Here is an 11970-nt window from a genome sequence, read left to right as displayed (position 1 = left end):
TGGTGTCTCAGCACGAAGAAGTTTCGCAACGGTGCATACTCAGGAAGAACACTTCTTGATAATTAGTGAGAGATCATCTTATAATGCTACCGTCAATCAAAGCAAGATAAGATGCATAAAAGATAAACATCACATGCAATCAATATAAGTGATATGATATGGCCATCATCATCTTGTGCTTGTGATCTCCATCTTCGAAGCACCGTCATGATCACCATCATCACCGGCACGACACCTTGATCTCCATCGTAGCATCGTTGTCGTCTCGCCAATCTTATGCTTCCACGACTATCGCTACCGCTTAGTGATAGAGTAAAGCATTACAGCGCGATTGCATTGCATACAATAAAGCGACAACCATATGGCTCCTGCCAGTTGCCGATAACTCGGTTACAAAACATGATCATCTCATACAATAAAATTTAGCATCATGTCTTGACCATATCACATCACAACATGCCCTGCAAAAAGAAGTTAGACGTCCTCTACTTTGTTGTTGCATGTTTTACGTGGCTGCTACGGGCTTAAGCAAGAACCAATCTTACCTACGCATCAAAACCACAATGATAGTTTTTCAAGTTGGTGCTGTTTTAACCTTCGCAAGGACCGGGCGTAGCCACACTCGGTTCAACTAAAGTTGGAGAAACTGTCACCCGCAAGCCACCTATGTGCAAAGCACGTCGGGAGAACAGGTCTCGTGTAAGAGTACGCGTAATGTTGGTCTGGGCCGCTTCGTCCAACAATACCGCCGAACCAAAGTATGACATGCTGGTAAGCAGTATGACTTATATCGCCCACAACTCACTTGTGTTCTACTCGTGCATATAACATCAACATATATAACCTAGGCTCGGATGCCACTGAAGGGTTTCGTAGTAATTTCAAAAAAATTCCTACGCTCACGCAAGATCATGGTGATGCATAGCAACGAGAGGGGAGAGTATGATCTACGTACCCTTGTAGATCGACAACAGAAGCTTTTGGTTGATGTAGTCGTACGTCTCCATGGCCCGACCGATCAAGCACCAAAACTACGGCACCTCCGAGTTCTAACACACGTTCAGCTCGATGACGATCCCCGGACTCCGATCCAGCAAAGTGTCGGGGAAGAGTTCCGTCAGCACGACGGCGTGGTGACGATCTTGATGTACTACCGTCGCAGGGCTTCGCCTAAGCACCGCTACAATATTATCGAGGACTATGGTGGAAGGGGGCACCGCACACGGCTAAGAATATGATCACATGGATCAACTTGTGTCTCTAGGGGTGCCCCTGCCTCCGTATATAAAGGTTCAAGGGAGGGGGGCCGGCCGGCCAAGGTGTGGCGCGCCAGGAGGAGTCCTACTCCTTCTGGGAGTAGGACTCCCCCCCTTTCCTAGTTGGAATAGGATTCGTGGAGGGGTGGGAAAGAGGAGAGGGAGGAGGAAGGGGGGCCGGCCCCCTCTCCTTGTCCAATTCGGACCAAGGGGGGAGGGGCGCGCGGCCCATCTCTGGCCACCTCTCCTCTCTTCCACTAAGGCCCATATACCTCCCGGGGGGTTCCGGTAACCTCCCGGTACTCCGGTAAAATCCCGATTTCGCACGGAACACTTCCGATATCCAAACATAGGCTTCCAATATATCAATCTTTATGTCTCGACCATTTCGAGACTCCTCGTCATGTCCGTGATCACATCCGGGACTCCGAACAACCTTCGGTACATCAAAATGCATAAACTCTTAATATAACTGTCATCGTAACCTTAAGCGTGCAGACCCTACGGGTTCGAGAACAATGTAGACATGACCGAGACACGTCTCCGGTCAATAACCAATAGCGGAAACTGGATGCTCATATTGGCTCCTACATATTCTACGAAGATCTTTTATCGGTCAGACCGCATAACAACATACGTTGTTCCCTTTGTCATCGGTATGTTACTTGCCCGAGATTCGATCGTCGGTATCCTATACCTAGTTCAATCTCGTTACCGTCAAGTCTCTTTACTCGTTCTGTAATACATCATCCCGCAACTAACTCATTAGTTGGAATGCTTGCAAGGCTTAAGTGATGTGCATTACCGAGAGGGCCCAGAGATACCTCTCCGACAATCGGAGTGACAAATCCTAATCTCGAAATACGCCAACCCAACATGTACCTTTGGAGACACCTGTAGAGCTCCTTTATAATCACCCAGTTATGTTGTGACGTTTGGTAGCACACAAAGTGTTCCTCTGGCAAACGGGAGTTGCATAATCTCATAGTCATAGGAACATGTATAAGTCATGAAGAAAGCAATAGCAACATACTAAACGATCGGGTGCTAAGCTAATGGAATGGGTCATGTCAATCAGATCATTCACCTAATGATGTGATCCCGTTAATCAAATAACAACTCTTTGTCCATGGTTAGGAAACATAACCATCTTTGATTAACGAGCTAGTCAAGTAGAGGCATACTAGTGACACTCTGTTTGTCTATGTATTCACACATGTATTATGTTTCCGGTTAATACAATTCTAGCATGAATAATAAACATTTATCATGATATAACGAAATAAATAATAACTTTATTATTGCCTCTAGGGCATATTTCCTTCACCCTGGCCTTCATCTTGGCGAGGATTTTTGATTATTTAATTTAAGATATTCCGTGGAGTTTCAGGACTTTTGGAGTTGCGTAGAATAGGCCTCCAATATTTGCTCCTTTTCCAGCCCAGAATTCCAGCTGCCGTCATTCTCCCTCCTTATGTAACCCTTGTAAAATAAGAGAGAATAGCCATAAGTATTGTGACATAAAGTGAAATAACAACCCATAATGCAATATATATCGATATAAAAGCATGATGCAAAATGGACGTATCAAATACCTTACAATAAATATTGAAAAATTCTCGCCAAAGATGAAGTCCAGGGGGCCCACACCCTGTACACGAGGGTGGGGGGCGCCCCTCCTAGGGTGCGCCCCAACCTCGTGGGCCCCCTGGAGACTTTCCGACGCCAACTCCAACACTATATATTTGCTTTCGGGGAGAAAAAAATGGAGGAGAAGAAATCATCGCGTTTTACGATACGGAGCCGCCGCCAAGCCCTAAAAGCTCTCGGGAGGGCTGATCTGGAGTCCGTTCAGGGCTCCGGAGAGGGGGATTCGTCGCCGTCACAATCATCAACCATCCTCCATCACCAATTTCATGATGCTCACCGCCGTGCGTGAGTAATTCCATCGTAGGCTTGCTGGACGGTGATGGGTTGGATGAGATTTATCATGTAATCGAGTTAGTTTTGTTAGGGTTTGATCCCTAGTATCCACTGTGTTCTGAGATTGATGTTGCTATGACTTTGCTATGCTTAATGCTTGTCACTAGGGCCCGAGTGCCATGATTTCAGATCTGAACCTATTATGTTTTCATGAATATATGTGAGTTCTTGATCCTATCTTGCAAGTCTATAGTCACATACTATGTGTTATGATCCGGCAACCCCGAAGTGACAATAATCGGGACCACTCCCGGTGATGACCATAGTTTGAGGAGTTCATGTATTCACTATGTGCTAATTCTTTGTTCTGGTTCTCTATTAAAACGAGGCCTTAATATCCCTTAGTTTCCATTAGGACCCCGCTACCACAGGAGGGTAGGACAAAAGATGTCATGCAAGTTCTTTTCCATAAGCACGTATGACTATATTCGGAATACATACCTACATTACATTGATGAATTGGAGCTAGTTCTGTGTCACCCTTTGTTATGACTGTTACATGATGAACCGCATCCGGCATAATTATCCATCACTGATTCGGTGCCTACGAGCTTTCCATATACTGGTTTACGCTTATTTACTTTGCCGTTGCTACTATTACAAACACTACAAAATACCAAAAATATTTACTATTGCTTGCACTACTCTTTTGTTACCGTTACCACCACTATCATATTACTTTGCTACTAAACACTTTACTGCAGATACTAAGTTTCCAGGTGTGGTTGAATTGACAACTCAACTGCTAATACTTGAGAATATTCTTTGGCTCCCCTTGTGTCGAATCAACAAATTTGGGTTGAATACTCTACCCTCGAAAACTATTGCGATCCCCTATGCTTGTGGGTTATCAAGACCTTTTTCTGGCGCCGTTGCCGGGGAGCATAGCTCTATTCTTTGAGTCACTTGGGGTTTATATCTGCTGGATACTATGAAGAACTTGAAAGATGCTAAAACAACAATTTATCCCTCAACTACGAGGGGAGGTAAGGAACTGCCATCTAGCTCTGCACTTGATTCACCTTCTGTTATGAGTAAGCTTGCGACACCTAAACCTGCTTCTGCTATTCGTTCTGATATGTCACATGTTATTGATGATGCCACTTCTGCTATGCATGATACTTATGATGAAACTTCTTCTATGCCTGATACTACTGTGCCCCTTAGTGAATTTCTTGATGAACAAATTGCTAGGGCTAGAGAGAAAGAAATTATTGAATCTGATTATAATGATGAAAGTGATGATGAAGATATGCCTGTTATTCCTAAAGGTTATGTTTTTGATATGGAATCTTCTGCCGCTATTTTAGCTTGCAAAGATAGATATGAGCTCAAGAGGTTATTAGCTAAATGGAACAAAGAATCTATTAAAGATAAAATGAAACCTGACCTTGCTTTTGCTACTTCACCTATTTGTGTTCCCGATAAGGATTATGAATTCTCTGTTGATCCTGATATAATTACTTTGGTTGAATCTGATCCTTTTCATGGCTATGAATCTGAAACTGTTGTGGCACATCTTACTAAATTAAATGATATAGCCACCCTGTTTACTAATGATGAGAGATCTCGTTACTTTTATATCCTTAAAATATTTCCGTTCTCATTAAAGGGTGATGCTAAGATATGGTTTAATTCTCTTGATCCGGGTTGTGTGCGTAGTCCCCAGGATATGATTTATTACTTCTCTGCTAAATATTTCCCTGCTCATAAGAAACAAGCTGCTTTAAAGGAAATATACAACTTTGTGCAAATTAAAGAAGAGAGTCTCCCACAAGCTTGGGGGAGGCTTCTCAAGTTACTTAATGCTTTGCCTGATCATCCTTTTAAGAAAAATGAAATACTTGATATCTTTTATAATGGACTAACCGATGCTTCCAGAGATTACCTGGATAGTTGTGCTGGTTCTATTTTCAGGGAAAGAACACCGGATGAAGCTGAAATTCTATTGAATAATATGTTGACAAATGAAAATAATTGGGCACCTCCTGAACCAGCTCCTGGGCCAGCTCCTGCTCCAATTACTGAGCCTCCTCCTAAACCAACTCCGGAGAAGAGAGGTGTTCTATTTCTTAGTCCCGAAGATATGTAAGAGGCAAAGAAGTCTATGAAATAAAAAGGTATTAAAGCTGAAGATGTTAAGAATTTACCTCCTATTGAAGAAATACATGGTCTTAATTTACCGCCTGTTGAAGAAACATATGATCTCAATCCTTTATTTATTGAAGAACCTCCAGACCTCGATATCCCAACACAGGTAGTAAAGGTAAATTCTCTCTATAGATTTGATGAAGGTGATATTCCTCATTATAAGTCTGCTAGACAATGCCTTGATGAGTTCGATAATTTTATTGTCAAACAAGAAAACTTCAATGCTTATTTTGGTAGACAATTAAAACAAGATGCTTATATGATTAAACGCTTGGGTGATTATGTGGCTAATATTAGAGGTGAACTTAAACTTGTTAGCAAACATGCTTCTATGGTTACCACTCAAGTAGAACAAGTACTAAAAGCTTAAAAAGAATTGCTTGATGAAATGAATAGTAAGAAAAATGATTATGCTGCTAGAGTGGCTACTAGAACTGGTAGAATGACTCAAGAACCTTTGTATCCTGAAGGCCACCCTAAGAGAATTGAGCAAGATTCTCAGAAAAATAATATTGATGTGCCTAGTTCTTTTAAAAAGAAGAAAAAGAAAAATGATAGAACTGTGAAAACTTCTAGTGAACCTATTGCTGAACCACCTGAGAATCCCAATGATATCTCTATGTCTGATGCTAAAACACAATCTGGTAATGAACATGAACCTAGTGAAAATGTTAATGATGATGCTCAACCTAGTAATGATAATGATGTAGAAATTGAACCTGTTGTTGATCTTGATAACCCACAATTAAAGAATCAACGTTATGATAAGAGAGACTTTGTTGCTAGGAAACATGGTAAAGAAAGAGAACCTTGGATTCGGAAACCCATCCCTTTTCCTCCCAAACCATCCAAGAAAAAAGATGATGAGGATTTTGAGCGCTTTGCTGAAATGATTAGACCTATCTTTTTGCGTATGCGATTGACTGATGTGCTCAAAACTAATCCTTATGCTAAATATATGAAGGATATCATTACTTATAAAAGAAAGATACCGGAAGCTGAAATTTCCACCATGCTTGATAATTATACTTTTAAGGGTGGAATACCAAAGAAACTTGGAGATCCAGGAGTACCTACTATACCATGCTCCATTAAAAGAAATTATGTTAAAACTGCTTTATGTGATCTTGGAGCTGGTGTTAGTGTTATGCCTCTCTCTTTATATCGTAGACTTGACTTGAATAAGTTGACACCTACTGAAATATCTTTGCAAATGGCTGATAAATCAACTGCTATACCTGTCGGTATTTATGAGGATGTGCCTGTTGTGGTTGCAAACATTACTATTTTAACGGACTTTGTTATTCTTGATATTCCCGAGGATGATAGTATGTCTATTATTCTTGGAAGACCTTTTCTTAATACTGCAGGGGCTTTTATTGATTGCAACAAAGGCAATGTCACTTTTCAAGTTAATGGTAATGAGCATACGGTACACTTTTCGAGGAAACAACCTCAAGTCCACACTATCAACTCCATTGGAAAAATTCCATCGATTATATTTGGAGGTTTTGAATTTCCTCTTCCTACTGTCAAAAAGAAATATGATATACTTATTATTGGGGATGTGCATATCCCCGTTGAGGTAACCTAGTGTTATTCGAAATTTCTCCGGTTCCATGTTAATCGGAATGAGTTTGTTAACAAGACTTGATCAACCTTGTTAGTGGATTCCTTTTGATGAGCATGAGATGGACGAAACTAGAAGCACAACCTTCTGTACCCCCTTTATACTTTCTGTTATTTAATTGAATAAAGTAAAAATAGTATTTTTCTGTCTGTTTCCTGGTTTATCCGTGCAATATAAAAATACCCCGAAAATAAAAGTCCTCAGAATGACATGCCAATTTAATATGATTTTTTCAGGAATATTTGAGGATTTATAGTGCAAAAATTACTGCGGGGGGGGGGGGAGCTGCCACCTGGTCACGAGGGTGGAGGGTGTGCCCTACCCCCCTGGGCGCGCCCCCCTGCCTCGTGGGCCCACGGTGGCCCTCCTCCACTTATTCCAGCACACATCTTCTTTTTCTTCCTCCCACAAAGACGAAAAACCAACTCAAGCACGAGTTCTAGGCCACCTTGCTGTGATTTTCGATCTCCTTGCTCAAAGCACCTCTCGCAAAACTGCTTGGGGAGATATTTCCTTGGTATGTGACTCCTCCATTGGTCCAATTAGTTTTTGCTCTAGTTCTTTATTCATTGCAAATTTGTGCTGCATAGGTGACCATGTTCTTGAGCTTGCATGTCAAATTTATATGGTTCCAAGTAGTTCTAATGCTTGATATAGGTTCTAGGCACTTGTAGGAGTAGTTGCTATCAGTTTTATTGAAGTTGGTTCACTTTTTTTTGAAGTTACTAAAAATTTCAGATTATTTCAGAAAATAATGAAGAGACTTTTGAGGGGCTCATCGAGCCGAAGCTCAAAGGAGAAACAAAATGAAGAAGCACAGAGGCCCAAATATAATTTGCCTCGTACCGTGGAGATCCGTCCGTGTGAATGGCCCTCTGATAATTTCTTGAGAGAGGCCGGGATTTATGAGGATTTCTATTCATTGATTGAGAATGCCGGCCTCACCGACTTCGTCCGTGACCAACGTCCTCAGTATCTCTTACTCACAAATACTTTTGTGCAAAACTTCTACTTTTTTCCTAAGGACTCACCTCCTTCAGTAGAGTTTCATTTATATGACGTTGTTAAGAAGATGCCATTGTCTGAATTTTGCGAAGTTTGCAACATACCCCCTGAGGGTACCCTAGATGAACCATACCGTAATGAGGTGGAGGCATTCATTAACACTATCTCAGTGGGAGAATACCATGATTAAATTGTTGAAGTGGCTCTTATATGCATTATTGTTGATTTAACCCAGAGCCCATATTGCCTTGTCTTCTCCTGTTTATTGAATGCTCGCAGATTCCAGCTTAGTCCAATGCACGTGCACTCTTATTATTATTCACATCGTTCGGTCGTGCAAGTGAAAGGCAATTATGATGATATATGATGGACTGACTGAGATAAGAAAAGCTGGTATGAACTCGACCTCTTTTGTTTTTTTAAATATGATGAGTTCATCGTTCTTGATTCAGCTTATTATGAATAAACATGTTTGCAATGACAATTAGAGATCATAGTTGCTCGTGCCATGCTGGATTAGCTATGAGTTATAATGGTTTACCTTGCGTGCCAACATGCTATTAAGACGGTTATGATGTGGTTTGATGGGGTGGTATCCTCCTTTGAATGATTTGAGTGACTCGACTTGGCACATGTTCACGCATGTAGTTGAAACAAATCAACATAGCCTTCACGATATTTATGTTCATGTTGGATTATATCCCACTCATGCTTGCATCCATTGTTTATTAATTTTAATGCATGTACATGGCTGTTGTCGCTCTCTAGTTGGTCGCTTCCCAGTCTTTTGCTAGCCTTCACTTGTACTAAGCGGGAATACTGCTTGTGCATCCAATCCCTTAAACCCCAAAGTTATTCCATATGAGTCCACTATACCTTCCTATATGCGGTATCTACCTTCCGTTCCAAGTAAATATGTATGTGCCAAACTCTAAACCTTCAAATAAACATTCTGTTTTGTATGCTCGAATAGCTCATGTATCAACCAAGGCTGCCCTTATCTTCCATGTTAGGCGGGTTATTCTCAAGAGGAGTGGACTCTGCTTCTCACTCACGAGAAAATGGCTGGTCACCGGGATGCCCAGTCGCATGCTTTATGCAAACTAAATCAAAATTAATTGCAAACAAAACTCCCCCTGGGACCTGATGTATGTTGGAGGCACTCGTTGTTTCGAGCAAGCCATGGATTGATGCTTGTTGGTGGAGGGGGAGTATAAACTTTACCATTCTGTTTGGGAACCGCCTATAATGTGTGTAGCATGGAAGATATCGCCATCTCTTAGTTGTTATGTTGACAATGAAAGTATACTGCTCAAAATATTATTTATCTCTATTTCAAAGCCGAGCTCTGGCACCTCTACAAATCCCTGCTTCCCTCTGCTAAGGGCCTATCTATTTACTTTTATGTTGAGTAATCACCCTCTTATTAAGAGCACTAGCTGGAGAGCACAGCTGTCATTTGCATTCATCACTGTTAATTTATATTGGGTGTGACTATGATTGGATCTCTTTTACCATGAATTACAATGTCTAGTCAGTCCTTGATCTTTAAAGGTGCTCTGCATTTATGTTTTGCGGTCTCAGAAAGGGCTAGCGAGATACCATCTTGTTATATCATATTATGATTGTTTTGAGAAAGTGTTGTCATCCGAGATTTATTATTATGGCTCGCTAGTTGATCATGCTATTGATATGAGTAATTATGAGACCTGAGAATTATTGCAAATATGGTTAGTTATAATCTTTGCTGAAAACTGGAATGCTGGCTTGACATATTTACAACAACAAGAGCAAACAGAGTTTGTAAAAGTTTTTCTTTCTCTTTCAGTTTGTCAACTGAATTGCTTGAGGACAAGCAAGGGTTTAAGCTTGGGGGAGTTGATACGTCTCTGTCGTATCTACTTTTCCAAACACTTTTGCCCTTGTTTTGGACTCTAACTTGTATGATTTGAATGGAACTAACCCGGACTGACGTTGTTTTCAGCAGAATTGCCATGATGTTGTTTTATGTGCAGAAAATAAAAGTTCTCGGAATGACCTGAAACTCCACGGAATACCTTACAATAAATAATAAAAAATCCTCGCCAGAGATGAAGTCCAGGGGGCCCACACCCTGTCCACGAGGGTGGGGGCGTCCCTCCCCCCTAGGGCGCGCCCCCTACCTCGTGGGCCCCCTGGAGACTTTCCGACGCCAACTCCAACTCTATATATTTGCTTTCGGGGAGAAAAAAATAGAGGAGAAGAAATCATCGCTTTTTACGATACGAAGCCGCCGCCAAGCCCTAAAAGCTCTCGGGAGGGCTGATCTGGAGTCCGTTCGGGGCTCCGGAGAGGGGGATTCGTCGCCGTCGTCATCATCAACCATCCTCCATCACCAATTTCATGATGCTCACCGCCGTGCGTGAGTAATTCCATCGTAGGCTTGCTGGACGGTGATGGGTTGGATGAGATTTATCATGTAATCGAGTTAGTTTTGTTAGGGTTTGATCCCTAGTATCCACTATGTTCTGAGATTGATGTTGCTATGACTTTGCTATGCTTAATGCTTGTCACTAGGGCCCGAGTGCCATGATTTCAGATCTGAACCTATTATGTTTTCATGAATATATGTGAGTTCTTGATCCTATCTTGCAAGTCTATAGTCACCTACTATGTGTTATGATCCGGCAACCCCGAAGTGACAATAATCGGGACCACTCCCGGTGATGACCATAGTTTGAGGAGTTCATGTATTCACTATGTGCTAATTCTTTGTTCTGGTTCTCTATTAAAACGAGGCCTTAATATCCCTTAGTTTCCATTAGGACCCCGCTGCCACAGGAGGGTAGGACAAAAGATGTCATGCAAGTTCTTTTCCATAAGCACGTATGACTATATTCGGAATACATACCTACATTACATTGATGAATTGGAGCTAGTTCTGTGTCACCCTTTGTTATGACTGTTACATGATGAACCGCATCCGGCATAATTATCCATCACTGATCCGGTGCCTACGAGCTTTCCATATACTGGTTTACGCTTATTTACTTTCCCGTTGCTACTATTACAAACACTACAAAATACCAAAAATATTTACTATTGCTTGCACTACTCTTTTGTTACCGTTACCACCACTATCATATTACTTTGCTACTAAACACTTTACTGCAGATACTAAGTTTCCAGGTGTGGTTGAATTGACAACTCAACTGCTAATACTTGAGAATATTCTTTGGCTCCCCTTGTGTCGAATCAACAAATTTGGGTTGAATACTCTACCCTCGAAAACTGTTGCGATCCCCTATACGTGTGGGTTATCAATCGCCGCCTGGCTGATTCCGCAGTCTCCGCGGGCTCTTCGCGGGTTCCTTGGCCTCGCGGGGTACTACCGGAAGTTCATCCGGGAATTTGGCCTAATCGCGGCCCCGCTCGCGCGTCTTCTCCGTCGCGACGCCTTCTCTTGGGATGAGGAGGCCACTGCAGCGTTCGAGGCCCTCAAGGGGGCCCTGACGACGGGACCCGTCCTGCAGATGTCGGATTTTGACCTCTCCTTCACCGTCGACTGCGACGCCTCCGGTGCGGGGTTCGGTGCGGTCCTTCATCAGGGCGATGGACCCCTCGCTTTCTTCACCCACCCCTTTGCCGCACGCCATCTTAAGCTGGCGGCATATGAGTGTGAGCTCATTGGGTTGGTGCAGGCAGTATGCCATTGGCGGCCCTATCTTTGGGGTCGTTCCTTCCGGATCCGCACGGACCATTACAGCCTAAAGTTCATGCTGGATCAGAGGCTCTCGACGGTACCCCAACACCAGTGGGTCAGTAAACTCTTTGGCTTTGACTTCACCGTCGAGTACCAGCCGGGTCGCCTTAACACCGTCGCCGACGCCCTGTCTCGGCGTGACGCCGATGTGGACGACGGTGCGGCGGAGGGGGCGGCCTTCTGCATCATCACCGGGCCCTCCT

Source organism: Triticum urartu, chromosome 7A (genome assembly GCF_056163025.1).
Source record: "Triticum urartu cultivar PI428250 chromosome 7A, HENAU_Tu73, whole genome shotgun sequence".
NCBI lineage: Eukaryota > Viridiplantae > Streptophyta > Magnoliopsida > Poales > Poaceae > Triticum > Triticum urartu.
The sequence above is the reverse complement of the archived record's forward strand: the minus strand, read 5'-3'. Positions refer to the sequence as shown.